We start from the raw sequence: 18,524 nt of genomic DNA, 5'->3' as shown, positions 1-18,524 counted from the left end.
AGTAAATGCTGAAAGAATCTCCTATATGCCAGGCACTGTCCATGGTTACAGCTGAACAAAGGAGAAAAAGTCCATCTCCTCATGGATTTTGGAGGAGACGTGTTGGGCCACACTGTCTGTGCTCAGAGCTCACTCCTGGCTCTGTGCCCATGGATCACCCCTGAGGGTGCTCTGGGGACCAGATGGGGTTCCAAGAATCAAACCAGGGTTAGCTGTAAGGCCAGCGCCGTAACGCCTATGCTAGCTCTCCGATCCCAGTATCCTCATGGAATTTTCAGCTTAGAGGAGTGGATCAAAGGAAACAAAAATGAATATGTAAACTAGAGAAATGGCTGCACAGTAACAAATGGTAGAGAAAAGAGTGACACAAATATAAAGCCAGAAGGGCCAGAAGGCAGCTTGGGGTGAGGTCACTGTTTGATCCCTGGCATTGTGACCCCTCCATCTCCTGTAGCTCCGGGTGTGGTTCCGGTGGCCTCTAACACAGCAGGGTCCAGACAGCACCATAGCCCCAGCTTGAGCACTGACCTCTCCAGTTTGGGGGAGTTGCCCCAAAACCCCCTAAGGACTGCTTGGGAGGCACCAACCAAGAAATGAAAAAGAGCATGAAGCAGGAAAAGGAGATAGTGCCACGATAAGAAGAGAATACAGTGGGATGCTACATCTCTTTATCCAGAGGTGAAGGCTTTTCTGAGGGAGCAGTATCCGGGGAGACAGCTCAGAGACATCTGGGAGCAGAGCTTCTGTGACAGGAAGGTGCCTGGCTTGTTAAGGAAGGTTCAAGAGTCTAGGGTGCATGGTTGAGACTTTGGTGAGAGAAGAGGCAGACAGTTCATGGGCATAGGTTCAACAGGATCAGTTGGGCATTATTAGGAAAATGGGAAGTCAACGGGGAGCTTTCGAACAGGATGGTTTTATTATGTGATTTTTAGCAGGATTAGTTAGAATTCTGTGTGGGGAATGGAAGGATGGGTGCAGAAAGCTGGGAGAACAGGCTCAGAGGGTGATGGATGATGTGGGTGAACAGTAATGAGTTGATACAGATCAGCTAGAGGTGATGGGATCTAGCCGTGGTGTGGGAGGAATCTGGGGCATTTTTTTTCTTTTTGGGTCACACCTGGCAGATGCACAGGGGTTACTCCTGGCTCCGTGCTCAGGAATTACCCCTGGCGGTGTTCTGGGATCATATGAGATGCTGGGAATTGAACCCGGGTCTGGTGTGTGCAAGGCAAACGCCCTACCCGCTGTGCTATTACTCCAGCCCTGGAATCTGGGGCATTTTGAAGAGACACAATGGACTTTGTTTCTAAAAGTTGGGCACGGTATGTAAGGAGGAAGAATGAGAAGAACTGAAGAAAGACTACACGTTTTCTTTTTTGGGACTGAGCTATGGAAAGGAATGAGCTAGCACTAATTGCAGTGAGGAAGAACGCAAGAAAAGTTGCTCATTTACCATCATGCTGCTGTTAAGATGTTTATGGTAGTACCTCTGATCTGTGGTTTCCTCTCCGCAGTTTCAGTTACCTGCGGTCAACCACGGTCTGCAACTATTATGAAGAAGATTATTTTGAGAGAGCAAGGAGAGAGAGAGAGAGAGAGAGAGAGAGAGAGAGAGAGAGAGAGAGCAAGTAGGCATTCCCCTAATGATAATATATTGTAATAATTGTTCTTTTTATTATTAGTTTTTGTTCTTATCTCTTACTGTGAATAATTTATAAATTTAACTATCATGGGTATGTATTGATGAGGAAAACCAGTCTATATGGAGTTTGGTAGTGTCCATGGGTTCATGGGTTGAGTGTCTTGGAGCATATCTCCCTCCCACCCCAGGGTACGATGTTAACACTGTCTCTATCCCTGTTCCTTTAGTGATCTCAAGTTCCTTGTAGCTTTAAATAATAGGGTTCCAGTGCTACCAAAAACAGAGTTGCAGAGAAGGAAACTGGGCATCCAAGAATCAAGAGTGCTGACTGGTGTGGGGTCATGCCCCCACAATCACCATATATCCATATCTTCAGATCTCATGAATGTTACTGTATTTGGACAAAATGGGGCTTTGGTGGTGAGATTAAGGATCTTGAGATGAGATGACTTGGATGAGTCAGGTGTGGTGTCAGTGGTTCTTGAAGAAGGATCCAGAGGAAGGAGGTGAAGTGATGATACAAGTCGAGGGTCAAACAATATGACTCTAAAACAATGTTGGCAGCATGGAAGTGGGAAGAGGCATTGAGAAGATTCTCCTGAGAGCCTTCCAGAAGGAGCCAGCTGGGCTGAACTTTGGTTTCAACCCACTCCCCTCTCCGCAACATTTCATTTCAATGTCCTGACCTGCAGCATTACAAATGAATAGATTTGCATCGTTGTGTCTCTCTGGGTTTGTGGTCCTTTGTTACAGCTGTTTGAAGAAACTCATACAGCCGGAAAGGTGGCATTGGAAGACAATTATTCAAAGCTATAAGGAAAATGAGATCACTAAGGGGACAGGGATAGGAGAGCAAAGTGATCCGCACAGAGAGAGCTGGTGTGGCTGTGACTAAGAGAAAGAACGAGCAGAGGAAGAGGCTGAGGAGAGGTGAACAGAGTCTGAGAAGAAGAGATGAGAGGTACATGGTGTCCAGAAAACATGGTGAAGTAAGAATTCCAAAATGAGGCCGTGACTCACTGGGTGAGATGCTCCTGGGAGTTCAGAGAAATGAGAGTTGGGCCGGGATGAAGGAATTCAGCTGAAGGGTGGCCTTCCTTGGAAGAGCAGCTGTGGAGGGCAGGTGGAGCTGGAGTGGTCTAGTGAGGGGACAGAGGGAAAATTAGAAGAGTGAAATTTGATGATGGAGTGAGAAGGCAGTTTACCAAGGAGTTGGGCAGGATGGGCAAGGAGAGAAATAGGAGAGAGTCAAAGGAGTGTCTGGGGTCCTGCTTATGGTTTCTACATAGGCTAAGCTGTAACAAAGAAGGGGAAGTTGAGGATCTGGGGAGAGAAAATGATGAGATTACTGTCCTTGGGTGATTGAGAGGAGTAGGATGGGGTTCTTCTGCCTCAGAGGGCCTCCCCTCCTCTGGATGTGACCCCACATGTCATTATTAGTGAATCATCATGACGTACAGTTACAGACTTACAAACTTTGTGTTTGCATTTCAGTCATCCAATTAGCGAGTACCCATCCCTCCACCAGTGCCCATTCTCTACCACCAATGGTCCCAGCATCCCTCCCATCCCCCCCCAAACCCTGCCTCTGTGGCAGGGAATTCCCTTTTGTTCTCTCTTTCCTTTTGGGTGTTGTAGTTTGCAACAGAGGCATTGAGTGTCCATCATGTTCTATCTATAGTCTACATTTGACACGTATCTCCCAACCCGAGCGGGTCCTCCAAACACCCTTTACTTGGTGTTCCCTTCTCTATCTGAGCTGAAAGGCTTCCAGTTTTGTTTGTGGTTCTCTGGCAACTTGTTTCTAGTCCAGGAGCTTCCTAAAGTGCTCCAGGAAGTTCACAGTCCAGTCAAACCTTGGCTTGCCTCTGTCTGACACAGAGCTGACTCCTGAAGAAACACCTATACATGTCCGAGGACAACTCTAACCTTCGCATGCTTGACTCTGAAAAGACCCGCTTTAGCTAAGAATAATGTTTATAACTTGCACAAAGACTTATTTTTATTGTCTAGGGTGACAAAAAGCCTGTCTCCTTCCATTTCTCTCTCCACTCTTTATGATACAATGCAGTTCATTTCCAGTTTCCTTAACTACACCCAGAAGGTTTCCCTGGGCCTTTCATGAACTCTTTTGTGTCAGCCACATCCAGCTCCAAGTCTCGTTAGAGGAAACATGAGGTGATCGGGATAGGAAGAACTGACAATGTTGTGAAGGTCATGTGAAGGTCACAGTTATCAGCATCATCAGGATTCCTCTTGCCATTGCCATATCTGTTTATGTGAAAGATATTTATGAGAATCACTCTGGAGAGATTTGTGGACATATAAAAGGATCTTGTGGAAAACTAACTATGAGAGAACCTTCCAAGTGTGTCAGTCTTGTGGCCCCTTCGGTATATTAAAGAATTATTTTTTTTTGGTCTTTATCAAACATAATTGACATTGTGGGCTACAAATAATGGTCACCAAGAATTTTTTTTCTCTTTTCATGATTGAACTCGAAATTGTAACCTGTCAGAAAAGGTAGCTGACCAAACTTGCCTGTAGATCGAAGAGAAACAGAAATAGACCCCTGACATCTAAAACTCCTGAGGAAGAGTAGCACTGAAAGGCTCCTTTTAATGCCCTTTGGAGGAAGGAAAGAATGGAGAGTGCAGGCTTACGAGGAGGTCTGACACTAGAATTCTCTAGACACTAGGATGCAAATTCTCTAGACCCTAGGATGCAAATTTACGTGTGTGTATGTGTGTGTGTGTGTGTGTGTGTGTGTGTGTGTGCGTGTGTTCAGAAACCAAGGAAGAATCCGTCTGTCTCTGAGGAATACAGAAAACAGAGCCTGTAGAAGAGCAGTATACATTTCCTTTTAGTGTGGTATTGTTTGGAAGCTGCTTAAAGATGGGTGGTAAAGGATGACTTCGGGTCCCTTTGGCTGACAGATGGAACCTATGCAGAGAATGGGTGGATAGGCTTTTCCTCCAGCACAACAGCTCAGGGCCAGTATGGGCTCAGGTCTCTGAACACCTGAACTGCTTCCCTTTGCCTAATCCAATTTGTCTGCAGCCTTTTATGAGGTTATAAAATGATTGGACTTTGGACTAAGATCTTCTTGCCCTAGAAATGTTAAGTTTCCCTAGAGATGTGTTACCCAAAAAGAAAAGCATCAATCAGAGAACATCTAGCTCTTTGGGGGTAGTTTGAGTGACCAGAGCCAAAATGCAGTCTCCTGCATTGGTAAGAGCTGACGGGGAAGGAGAAAGAATAGGAACACACAAACACAGTAATAGGCCAAACTAAGGACAGACTTCCTAGAGATGAATCTAGGGGTGTACATGACTTATCAGGTGCCTTGGGCTCAGTTCTGTCTCACTGTGGCCCCTAGACCACGTTTTCCCAGTCATGAGGATTGTGGTTTTTACCAATAGTCCTCAGGGCTCTATGTCTGGGGCCCCCTTTGATCAAAAATTTTCTGCCTTTGTTGTTAGTCTCTTTGGCCACCAAAACCAAGAGAATACAAGCTGTTCAAGTCCAGAGACTCTCGGTACTTATTAGTCACCAAGCGGAGCTCTCTCTCGGAAAACAGGAGTCCTGGCATGTTGTATGTGCCCCTGGTATGTGCCCCTGTGGGTCACAGTCTGAGGACAACATCTAAGCATCTCCCCATCCATCAGAGAGGGCAGGCAGCTTCTCTCCTATGCACTTACTATAGCAGCAACTTTGGTTGATTGTCCACTTACCTGTTCTGTATTAACTGAAAAGTAGGCTTTCTCGGTGGTCTAGTTTTTTGAACTGAGTTTTTTTCCCTTGAAACTCTTAAGTCTTTCTGTTTTTATTTGCCGTGTATGTTTTTATTTGCCTTGTATGCTCCCAGTTCCATCCTGAGTACCACACATGGTCCCCTGAACATGTTAATCTGGGGTCAGCCCTGAGCGTAACTGGCTGTGACCCCCAAATAAAACAGACAAACAAACAAATAATTCTTAGCTCCCAAATATCAGCCAGACCCTGTGCTAAACCCTAGGGCTACAAGAGAGAGTTTTGGCCTTTATCGAGTTTATAATCTAGAAAAGAGGATAAAAATATACAAAATCTGTGCATATATACCTGTGTGTGTCTGTGTGTGTTGTGTATGTGTGTGTGTGTGTGTGATTAACTGTTTTCAGTGTACTAAAGTGAAAGAAGCCATGGTGGAGGCAAGAAAAACAGAATACATTCACACTAATTTATGCTGGGCAGTGAGGAGGTGACATTAGAAGCTAAGGGAAATATTTCTGAGGACACCCTGTACTTATTAGTTTCAGACAGACCTCAATTTTCTGCTAACTTTGCAATAAAGATTCTGGCTGAAGGCAATGAAAAGAACAAGGAACAATGTTTTCTCTCTCTCTCTCTCTCTCTCTCTCTCTCTCTCTCCTTTCACTCTTTCGCTATCTCTTTCTCTTTCTCTCTGTATTTGTGTATGTGTGTGTTTATCATATGTATCTCCAAGAGAGCGGCTTGGAACGTCTTCAAGAACGTCGAAGAAATAGCTAAGAGGACGAAGAACCTCCGGCTCCAGGCACATCTCTTTGATTCCACTGTTCTTCCTGCATTAACATATGCCTCAGAGACCTGGGCCCTACGCAAACAAGATGAGAACGCTATTCAGGTCTCCCAAAGAAGAATAGAAAGAGTTATGCTTGGAATATCACGTTTCACTCAAATGAGAGAAAGAATCCGGAGTTCTGACATCCGTCGATGATCAAGAATCAGGGACGCTGTCTCATTTGCCAAGGTGTCGAAAATCAGATGGGCTGGTCACGTAATGAGATTTAAAGACGACCGCTGGACTAGAGCTGTTACCGACTGGATTCCACGGGATGTCAAAAGACCGCGTGGCCGCCCACCTACTAGATGGTCAGACTTCTTCGTCAAGATCATGAACGATCAGTTTGAGGCCCTTCATGTTCCTGGAGCAAACAGATGCCATTGGGCTACACTAGCACGCGACAGGGACAAATGGAGACGTTACTGGCACCCGCTCGAGCAAATCGACTAACGGGAAGGTAAGTGATTAAGTGATTAAGTGATCTCCAAGATGTAAGGGAGAAGTCTGCCCAATGCTGAACTGCCTCTTATTTTTGGAGTTTGCAGTAATAAAAAAAAATGTTTAGCAAAAAAGCAGAACAGTTTTTTATAGAACTTTATGATTAGTTTCTAGATATCCCTGTAGACCCTCTCAGTTAAACCAGATTACTCATAGGCAACTCCATAGGCAAACGAAGGAGATTTTTGAAAAGACTGTAAGAAGAGCTTAAGAGAAACTGGACCCTGACTTTGGAGAACTGAAGTTGCAAAGAATGCAAATCACGTGGGGATTTCTGTTTCTGGCCATGACAGAGTTGCTGGCACATAACTTGCCTTCCTCCTCTGAACACTCTCAACAGAAGCAAAATTAATGAGACAACTGTTTTTTATGTATTGAGTGAGCAGTGAACTACCCAAGAAGTCACTGGGTCACTGAAGCTGGCTGGCCAGAAAAATTCCTTCCTTATAGAAGATAGAAACCAAGGTGAGGGGCTGGAGAGAGAGCACAGAAGGGAGGGCACTGCCTTGCTGACCCGATTTAATCCCCAGCACTAAATATGAATCTCTGAATACCACCAGAAGTGGTCCCCTGAGCACAAGACCAGAAGTGAGCACTGAGCACCACCAGGCGTGGCCCCCTAAAGAGGTAAAGAAACCCGGGGGAGCAGAATCATTCTGAGCAGAGGAGGCAGAGAGGAAGCCAAACCATGGAAGATGCTGGGGTTTATAGGGAAATCAGAGACGAAGGAGCTTCCAGGAAAGCAGGCCCCTGTAAACCATGGGGCTTTGACTGAGGATTAAGACTGACAAGTGACTAGGACATGGATAGGCCACACATCGCCAAAGCCAAACAGAGGTTGCATGTGGCAAGACCACGGGCTGAACAGGGAGACTGGAAGTCCTGCCCGGCTCTGTTGTGGCCTTTCAGCCCAGGCAGAGTTCAGGAACTTTCTCAAGTTCTAGGAGAAATCAGATGAGATCTGAAAAGGCTCTGCTTTCTGATTAAATGCCATGGTAAGTCATTATTCCCATAACCCTACAGGATTAGACCAGATTCTAAAATGAAGCTCCCAACACAAACAGACCCATTCTTACAAAGGCAAAACAAGTCAGAGAGGAACAAAACGATCTTCTGTTTCTGAGAACAAAATTCAATGCCAAAGGAAAATGTCATCATCTAGACCCGTATTTCTCAATCCTTTTCCAGCTGTGGCCTGCTTCTGACCTTGTTTCCTTCCTTTAACCCCCATTCTTATTGGTTCACTCCACACAAGTCTGGTGCTGTAGCCTTCCTTATGTAATTTTCATTTGTAGCCCCCTTAGAATATCCTAGGAGGGCACAGAGTCTCATTTGAGAAACACTGATCTAGATTAAAGCCCATACTGAGCAACATTTAATAAAAAATTACCAGACAAGTAAAGAAGAAAACATGACATCATTAAAATTAATACACAAAAGCTCAATCAGTCAATGGGCTCTAAGGTGAAATAGATACTGGCATTCAGACAAAATCTAAAGTTGAAAGCAGCTATTATTAACATATTTGATGACAATGAAAAATATAAAAAGTCTCAGCAGAGATATAAAAATTATTATTTTTAAAAGAACTGTATGGATTTTAGGGGATAGCTAAAAAAACTAGAGCGCATGCTTGCCAGGATGACACCCTGGGTTCAATTCCCGGCACCACGTGGTCCCCTGAGCTCAGATTTGGGAATGACCCTTTGAGTAATACCTACTATGGCTCAAATACAAGAGCAAAACAAACAAAAACTGGATGGAAATTCTAAAATATAAGAGTCCTCCTGTTGTTCATCGATTTTCTCGAGCGGGTCCAGTAACGTCTCTATTTTGAGACTTGTTTGTTACTATGTTTGGCATATTGAATACGTCACGGGGAGCTTATCAGACTTTGCCGTGTGGGCAAGATACTCTCGGTAGCTTGCCAGGCTCTCAGAGAGGGGTGGAGGAATTGAACCCGGCTTGGCCAGGCTGGCTACGCACAAGGCAAATGCCCTACCACTGTGCTATCGCTCCAGCACGAAATATAAGAGTATTGTGTAAAATAAAAAATCCCACTGGAGGGGCCAGAGTTATAGTACAGCTGATAGGGAATTTGCCTTACATGTGGCCAACTTGTGTTCAATCCCTATCATTCCATATAGTCCCCCAAACAGGAGTAATTCCTGAGAGTAGGGTCAAGAATAACCCTTGATCATCGCTGGGTGTGACCTAAAAAAGAAAAGAAAAAAATCTGCTGAATTGGCTTAATAGCAGTTTGGAAGATACAAGAGAATGGTCTCAAGAAATGGAAGCTACATCATTCAGATAGAAACAAAATTTAGATGGAAGATGAAAAAATGGACAGAATGTTTGCACCTATAAAAAAATGAAGCTAAAAATATATACCATTAGAGTCCCCAAAGGAGAAAATAAATAGATGAACCAAGTAAATTAATACTTGAAAAAAATAAATGTTTGCATCAGTTCCCAAAGTTTATGAAAAACATTAAAACACAGATCCAGGACCAATGAGATCATTGAGCACATGCGTTGCATACCGGAAGCCTGGGCTTGATCTCCAGCACTGCGTATTCTGGTATGGTGAAAAATTTAAAAAAAAAAAACAGAAAAGAAAGAATGAAAGTTTCAAAATGCTTGGTAAACCCATGGTTAAATATACATAGAGCAATAATATAGGTGTGCTCTGTCCTTGGGGGCCCATGTGCTGGTGATAGAATCCTGGCCACCTGCATGCAGAGCATGCTCTTAGCTCCCTATGTCTCTGTCCTGAAACAGGAATCTGGGGAGACAGGGATTTGAGCCACACCTGGCAGTGCTCAGGTTTTGTCCTCAGAGGTTACTCCCGGTAATGCTTGGGGGCTACATATGGTACCAGAGATTGAACCAGGGGCAGTTGCATGAGTAGCGAGCTACTAGACCCTATACTATCTCCCCTGCTTCTGAAATGGGAATTCTTGATGGTTTCACATTTTATTTTTTTGTGAGCTGGTAGGTCCTATCATTGAACACTAACACTGATTCCAATTTTTCAGTGTTATAAACCACATTGGGATAATACCTGTATTATCCTGTGTATAATTTGATTCTCCTCCCACCTACCCTGGCAGGAGACAAATGCCTCATCTTGCATTTTTGTCTTTGAAGAAATGTTTAGATAGTGAATTAGCTGGAAACATATAATGAGACTGTCAAGTGGCCCGTTGGATGAAGCAGGGTTAGGGATGCTCAGCTCATTTGGTTTTGGGGCTGCAATCAGGAGACTGTATGGGATGCCAGGGATAGAACTGATGTCAATCCTGTGAAAGGCAAGGGCCATTGAAAACCCTGAATGTAACTTAGAATTGACTCAACATCTATGGCTTCAGTGTCCTTGAATCCATCCATCTGACCCTCATGATTGGCTGAATATGAGAAGGCAGGAACCTCAGAGAGAAGACTATTGGGAGCAAGTGGACGTGGAGTACAACCCATGTTCAACTGTCAGCTGTGTAATAGATGAACGTGTGGATGTCTCCTCCAGAGCTGAGGCAAGGAGGACAGAGGACAAACTCTGGCAAGCTCAAGACAAAGAAGGTCACACCTGGACCCAGAATAGAGGTCAGATGCATGGACAAGCCATGCGTGGCCCAGTGTCTTGGAGCTCTTGCCATGCAAGCATAAGGTCGTGAGCTACATGTACTGAGCCCATTCCTGGCAGCTCTGCCCTCTGTCATCTCTCCACAAACTGTCTCCAGCCACACTGTCATCAAATATGCGTGAGTCCCAGAAGCTCCAGGAGGGATGGGGCAAGGATGAGGGAAAGTATACGAGCACTGTCACGGCTATGCGACTCTGGGAGCCCCACAGCCCAGCTTCAGGCCAAGCATGCCTCATGTTTACCACATCAACAGCATCATCAGAGAGAAGAGAAGGGGGAAAGTACAGGGCAGCCCCCACGTTCCCGGGGAGGCGCAGTCTTCACCCCTGTGCCTTGTTTCCTCACCTTTCATATCTGCTTAGAAATGGCCCCTGCTCAGTCCCATCTGGTCAAGAGCAGAGGCTCATTTGCAGAGGGGGTAGGGGTGCAGCTCCCAACTGGCAGTGTTCAGAGTTTATTCCGGGCCAAATACTGTTTTTGCACATTTGATCACTTGATCACTTGACTTCCCGCTAATCGTCGATTTGCTCGAGCAGGCACCAGTAACATCTCCATTTGTCCCTGTCGCATGTTAGTGTAGCCCAATGGCATCTGTTTGTTCTAGGAACACGAAGAGCCTCAAACCAATCGTTCATGACCTTGATGAAGAAGTCTGACTATCTGGTAGGTGGGCGGCCACGTGGTCTTTTGACATCCCGTAGAATCCAGTCGGTAATGGTCCTAGTCCAGCAGTCGTCTCTAAATCTTTTTACGTGACCAGCCCATCTGATTTTTGATGCCTTGGCAAATGAGACGGCATCCCTGATTCTTGATCGTCGATGGAAGTTGAAACTCCGGATTCTTTCTCTCATTTGAGTGAAACGTGATATTCCGAGCATAGCTCTTTCGATTCCTCTTTGGGAGACCCGAATAGCGTTCTCATCCTGTTTTCGTAGGGCCCAGGTCTCTGAGGCATGTGTTAATGCAGGAAAAACAGTGGAATCAAAGAGATGTCCCCAGAGCCGGAGGTTCTTCGTCCTCTTAGCTATTTCTTCGACACTCTTGAAGGCGTTCCAAGCCGCTCTCTTCCTCCTGCGCAGCTCAGGTGCCAGGCCATTTGTCATGTTGACTTCTCGACCTAGGTACACATAACTGTTGCATTCGGAGATGGAGTTATGTGTTTTTGCACACAGATGAAAAAAAAAAAGCCTTCTTCACATTTATGCTCATGGCAGCACTTATTCACAATAGCCAGAAACTGAAAACAACCTGAGTGCCCCAGAACAGACAATTGGGTAAAGAAACTATGATACAACTACATAAGGGAATACTACAAAGCCATCAGGGAAAATGAAGTCAAATTTGCTTATAAATGGATGGACATGGAGAATATCAAGCTGAGGGAAACTGCCAGAAGTAGAGGAACAGACATAGAATGATTGTAGTCATTTGTGGGATAGAAAAAGCATAGTATGAAACTATTACCCAGAGACAGTAGGAACGAGTGAGGGCCAGGAGGACTGGTCAATGGTTGGAAGCTTGCCAGGAATGGGGTGAGGAGGGGAGGGCAGTTAGGACAGAGAAGGGACCACTGTGACAATGATAGTTGGAAATGAGCACTCTGGACAAGAACTGAGTACTGGGAAGAGATAAAGGGTTACACATTATAACCTTTCAGTGCCTGTATTGTAAACCACAGAGCCCCAAGAAAAGAGAAAAGGAGAGAGAGAGAGAGAGAGAGAGAGAGAGAGAGAGAGAGAGAGAGAGAGAAATGTGCCTGCCATAGAGGCAGGCTGCAGCAGGGGACTGGAGGGAAACTGGGGACATTGGTGGTGGTAAATGTACACTGGTGAAGAGATGGGTGGTGGAACATTGCATGACTGAAACCCAATCATGTATAACAAGCAAGAATAACGTGTAACTATATAGCTCACGGTGATTCAATTAAAAATGTAAATAAAATAGAAGTTTAAATACCAAAGTAAAACAAACAAACTAAAGAAAACCATATTGGTTTCAGATTTTGATTTCTGGTTTGGTTTTTGGGCTGCAATCAGGGGACCGTGTGGGATGCCGGGGACAGAACTGGGGTCAACCCCGTGCAAGGCAAATGCCAGACCTGCTGCACTTTTCCTAGCTCTGACCCCGCGCAGGCTGATTTTTGTTAAACTTTCGAACGTGACCTGGCACACTGGGGTACTCTAGATGAATCTGAGAGTGAGTGAGTGACACGTTGTGCCCATATAGACCCCTCTCTCACCCCACCCCACCCCCAATTCCGAATACATACTCCCCCTGGTCCCTGGCTCCCTGGGATAAGAAAAGCACCTGGGAATCTGCAGAACAGGTCCCCAGAGGGGCTGCCTGGGCTCAGCTCAGCTGGTCTTTGTCCACCTCGGCCTTTTATCTCAGAGACCAGCTGTGGGAAAGAGAAGCCACTGGCCCTTGGGGGTGCCAGTCATTGCTTATTAGGCTGCTCCCATCACCCTCCTCTCCCTGGGGAGCCAGGGCAGTGCAGGGCGCCTCAGATAATGAAGATCTATTGCATACGCAGAAGGAGTTCAATGAAAAACCGCCTCTCCCGCACTCCCTGGCCCCCGCCCCGCGGCCCAGCTTCTTTTCATTAGCGCTGGGAGAGGGTTTCACATGGATTTTTATTTTCGCACTTCTTGTGGGAAAAGGCATCGATCTGGGCTGTAAAAGACTCTGGGCAGCTGCTCCCCGAGGCAGGGAAGCAGGTTCTGTGCGCGGAATGTTCCTGCCGATGCTACTCCAATGCCCAGCCCTGCTCATTTCCCTGGATTCAGTCCCTGCTTGGGGGCTGAGAATTGACGCGGCCCCACCAAAGAGGATTGTTCTCAAAACCCAGAGCCGCTCTCCCCCTGGGAGCTGAGGAATCATTCCTGCAGCTTCTTCATCTTTAAAAGGCAGGGTAGGCTAGAGTGATAGCACAGTGGGTAGGGCATTTACCTTGCATGTGGCTGACCCAGGTTCGATTCCCAGCATCCCATATGGTTCCCCGAGCACCGCCAGGAGTAATTCCTGAGTGCAGAGCCAGGAGGAACCCAGGTGTGATCCAAAAAGAAAAATAAAATAAAATAAAATAAAAATCAAAGGCAGGCCAGGGGTCAGGAGACAGATCACAGGGCTGGCGGGAGTGCTGCTCATCCGCGAGGCCCCAAGTTGAATCCCAGGCACCATACACCCAGCACGGCCCAGCGGCAGTGCATTGCCAGACCCAAGCACTGAACCATCTGGCTTGGACAGACAGGTCCCGCATCAATAGGACCCCTGAACACTGCTAGAGAGGCCACCCCCAGGCCCCCAAAACTCCACAGGACAGATAAGGTCTAATGGCTTCTTATTAGGAACCTCTAGCCAGGGTACACCAAACAGGCCAGGTGTTAACTGGGCTTAGGGGTCTCAAACCTGGATGAGCTCCAAGGGTAACACACCCAACACACACACACACACACACACACACACACACACACACACACACGTGGTTTCTTTCCCTCAGCCTGGGCCTCTTACTCTCAGACAGAACCAGGCATGTGTGGACTGAAGAGAAGCAATTGAAAAGTTTCTCTTCTACTTTTGTTGTTTGCTGATTTGTTTAGGGGCCACACTTGGTGGTGCTCAGGGATCACTCCTGGAAGGACCTTCTGTGGTGCCAGGGATGAAACCCAGGATGGTTACATGCAAGGCAAAGACCTTAACCTTGGTGCTGTCTCTCTGTCTTCTACTAGGTATTTTCGACATACATACAACCCATCCTTTCAAATAAAAAGTGATATTTTTGTCAATAAAAGTAAGAACAATTTTTAAAAATTACTTTGAGGGGTGGACTTCCCATGTAGACTCAGGAATCTGGGAGCTGGTGGTTCAATGCAAGGGCCCCTGCAAACATAGTGCGGGCAGCAATAGGCCAACCTGGTGGTACTTTGGGGCCTTCACAGGCTGTCTCTGGTGGTCCTATGTGATGATACGGATCAATCGCTGGGCTGTGCCCGCTATACTAGCTCTAGATTCCAACAGTGACTAATTTTAAAAAGAACATTGTGTTATGGATTTTTTTTTTTTTTTGGCAAATAGCTAGAGAACTTGAAAACTCCTCCAGAAAGAAAACATAGAGATTCTCTGGACAGAATGTAGCATGACTACTTTTAGATTTAGAGTTGAACTGGCCCTCAAACTAAGGGAAATTCCAGGAGCCACATGGAAGAGGGAGTTGGCGCTAGCGCTGTCATTCTTAGTTCTTGCAAGAATAGTTGTCAATCGCTCAAGCAAACTGAGACATCCTGGAGGGAAGAGAAGACCAGACGTACTGAGTAAGTGTTGAAATTAGAACCGATTTTTATTCCCCCCCAATAACGCGAGAAGCTTCAGTTAAAGGTTGGGCTAGACTTGTCAGCTGTAATGAACTTGTTCCAGTTTCGACTGTCCCATCTTACACTTTTAACTTTCCTATAAATTCTTGGGATTTTTCTGATAAATGAGAAGTTAGCAATTGTTCAGCATTAGAAAATTCTTCCCTAGACTTTAGAGTCACGAGGAGCTAAGATAATGGACAATACCTAAAGCAAATGGCCAGACCACTTCTTGTGATCCTGCATTCTCTGAAACATTCTTGTAAATCAAGAAGAAATGCAAAGAGCCCAATTTTCATTTAAAAGGGCCTACACAAACACACAAACAAAAGCCCCCATCTTTAAAATTCCCTGCATTGTCCATAACAGTTTTCCTATAAAACTGCATTTCCTATAAATTCCCTGCATTTTCCAAATATCCAGTTTTCCTATAAAAACCCCACAAAATGAGCCACAGTTAGATTAGTCCTATAATAAGTTCCTCTCCATACAGAAGTTCCTTTTCCTTTCTCTTCTATTTTTCAATAAACTTTCTATTTTCTAAAAAAAAAAAAAAGGCTGGGCTAGAAACATGTTCAAATTTCTTTGTGCAAGGGAGCACATTGACAATATCTGTGGGTTGAAAACCCAGGTAGGGAATTATATGGGCTTATAGCACCCAAGGGTGCAGAAACAAATGCAAATCCTCTGTGAGGACACACTTCCAGCCCATGTCACATGGGCCGAAAAGTCAGCCTAATAGGATGACCTCACAATTCCCTATTTTAGCACATGGAAAAACAAGTCACTGTATACAAGAATCAGAAAAAATAAAAAAGCAACACAGTAAACTTCCCAGGATTCATGTGTATGAATTATGTAACTGAATAGTTATGTTTCCATGAAATTATAGGGGGTGGGGAGAGGATTACCAGAGTCAGAGACAAGAAGGGCTAGGAGGATTGGTCAATGATTGGAATCTACCACAAGTGTATGTGGGGTGGAGAGTAGGCACGATAGAGAAAGGACCAGTGTGATAATAATAGTTGGAAATGATCACACTGGATAAGAACTGAGTGTTAAGAGTAGGTAAAGTGATATACACAATAAGCTTTCAGTATCTGTATTGCAAACTACATAGAGGCAGGCTGGGGGTGAGATGTGATGGGAGGGAAACTGAGGACACAGGTGTTGGGAAATGTACCCTAGTGGAGGGATGGCTGTTGGAACACTCTATGACTGAAACCTAATCATGAACAGCTTTATAAATGTCTATCTCACAGTGATTCAATTAAAAAAATAATTTAAAAATTTAATTTAAAAAAGAGAAAAACAGAGGAGATAACCAGCATGAACAAGGAACAGATGATTTTCATGAAATTCTGGGTATTTGCAGGAAACAAGTCAACAGAATTACAAATGAAAGCATATAATTGTGATAATCAAAAATGATATTAATGAAGAAAGAGCTAGAGAGGCATTAAACCTGAAATTAGTCACAGCTGAAGAGACAACTAGTGAACTGGAAGAAAGGTGAAGAAATATGAAGAATATATAGTTTTGAGCCAACAGATAAATTATTTAAAGAAAATAATTGTGAACTAAAAATGATATAGTCAACTAAAGTATCATGTAAGATAAAGAACAAAGTTCATGCATTTTTAAGAGACATTTTTCCATAAAAATAGCTGCTAAAGAAATTGGTTTTTAAAATGTATTTTGAGGGCTGAAAAGATGGTACTGCTGGTAAAGTACTTTCCTTGTACACAGCTGATCCCAGTTCAGTCTTTGGCATTGCATATGGTCCTCTGAGCACCACTCAGAGAGATTCCTGAGCACAGAGCCAGTACTAAACCCTGAGCATCACTGGTGTGGCCGAATAAAGAAAATACTGTAGGAGTCAGAGAGATAGTATAGGATAGTATAGGAGTTAAGCGCATGACTTACCTGCAGCTGACCCCATTTCAATCCTCAGCAGCACATGGTTCCCTGAGCATCACCAGGTGTGGTCCTCAGACTCCTGAGCTCAGACCCTCACATTGAACCAGGGCCCCATTGGCTGAGAATCACCTGGAAGGGGACCCCGTGCACCTTGAGTCTGCTTTCGAGTCCTTACCTTCCAACACAAAAAACTAAAGTAAAATGACTTTGAAAGAGAAAAATAAATGATACTTTAAGGAAGTTCTGGTCTTGCTTGTTCAAGATGAAAGGATTTTCCATTTATAACAGGAAGTCTTTGGGCTAGATAGTACAGGGGTTAAGGCACTTATCCTGCACTTAGCTGACCCAGGTTTGTACTCCAGCACCACATATCACATATATATGTGGTAATATACAGATATATAGATATATAGATATATATATCACCACATATCATCACTCCTGAGTTCTGCCTGGAGTGATCCCTGAGCACAGAGCCAGGAATAAGCCCTGAGCACTGCTCGGAATGGTGTCAAACAAAATTTGTGTGTGTATATGTGTGTGTGTGTGTATGTGTGTGTGTATGCATGCTCACATACTGGCATGCACATGCACGTGTGTAGGAATTCTTTATTAGCTTCTAATTATTAACAATTACATATGAATTTATGCTACTTTGATTACTTAGATGCTGGGGTAGAAGTTAAGGAATGTTAGAAGTCAAGGGATTTTTCTCACTTATTCATAATACAATGTTAGACTTTTTATTTAAAAACAAAAGCAAAAGAGGTTATCATTTAAAGACAAAAATATTTGCTTGAAAATACAAATATACAGTCTGGAAAGGAAGAAATAAAAGTGTGTTTGTTTACAGATGACATTATTGTGTATGTAGAAGATTCAAAATGAAAGAATAGAACCCTCCTTATTAGTTACTAAGCAATACTAGAAAATATATTCTTTATAATAAATTATTTAAGTTTAATATTCAAACTCAGTACTTTTTTTATATACCAGCAATGAATAATTGAATGATTCAGCACTTGCGAAGACCACTGTGCAGTTTCCTCTGAAGCTCGCCGTACAATCAGTCTCTTTTTTGTGAAGAACTTACGTTCACACAGCCTTCATCATCACGGTCCTCCCGTTGTTCATCGATTTGCTCGAGCGGGCCCAGTAACGTCTCCTTTATGAGACTTGTTGTTACTGTGTTTGGCATATTGAATACGTTGCGGGTAGCTTGCCAGGCTCTGCCGTGCGGGCGAGATACTCTCAGTAGCTTGCCGGGCTCTCCGAGAGGGGTGGAGGAATTGAACTCGGGTTGGCCATGTTGGCTGCGTGCAAGGCAAATGCCCTACCACTGTGCTATCGCTCCAGCCCAGTCTTCATCATAATTACACAAATTTGAATACGACCAAGATGTCCTCCAGTAGGTCATGGAAAATAATGTATTCCCAATTTTGGATACCCAATGTGTGTATACATTAGGTATCACTCAGCAATAAAAAAAAAAAAACTCCTCCCTGATTAAGGGCATTTTCTTTCTCTAGTTTTACCCAGAGGAGGGCAAAATCGTGCAAAAATGTAGAGAGAAGGAGCGAAAGGAACAACAATTTTTTTTCTCATTTTCATGAATGATCCTAGAATTCTTGGTGAACTTTAGCAAATTTAAAAATAAGTATTAGAGGCTGGAGCGATAGTACAGCGGGTAGGGCGTTTGCATTGCACGTGGCCGACCCGGGGTTTGATCCCCAGTGTCCCATATGGTCCCCTGAGCACTGCCAGGAGTGATTCCTGAGTGCAGAGCCAGGAGTAATACCTGTGTATTGCTGGATATAACCCAAAAAAGCAAAATAAATAAATAAATAAATAAATAATTCACGTAAGAGCCAGAGAGACAGTCCAAAA

This window comes from Sorex fumeus, unplaced genomic scaffold (genome assembly GCF_029834395.1).
Source record: "Sorex fumeus unplaced genomic scaffold, SorFum_2.1 ptg000044l, whole genome shotgun sequence".
In the NCBI taxonomy this organism is placed as follows: Eukaryota; Metazoa; Chordata; class Mammalia; order Eulipotyphla; family Soricidae; genus Sorex; species Sorex fumeus.
This window is presented reverse-complemented; position numbering follows the sequence as displayed.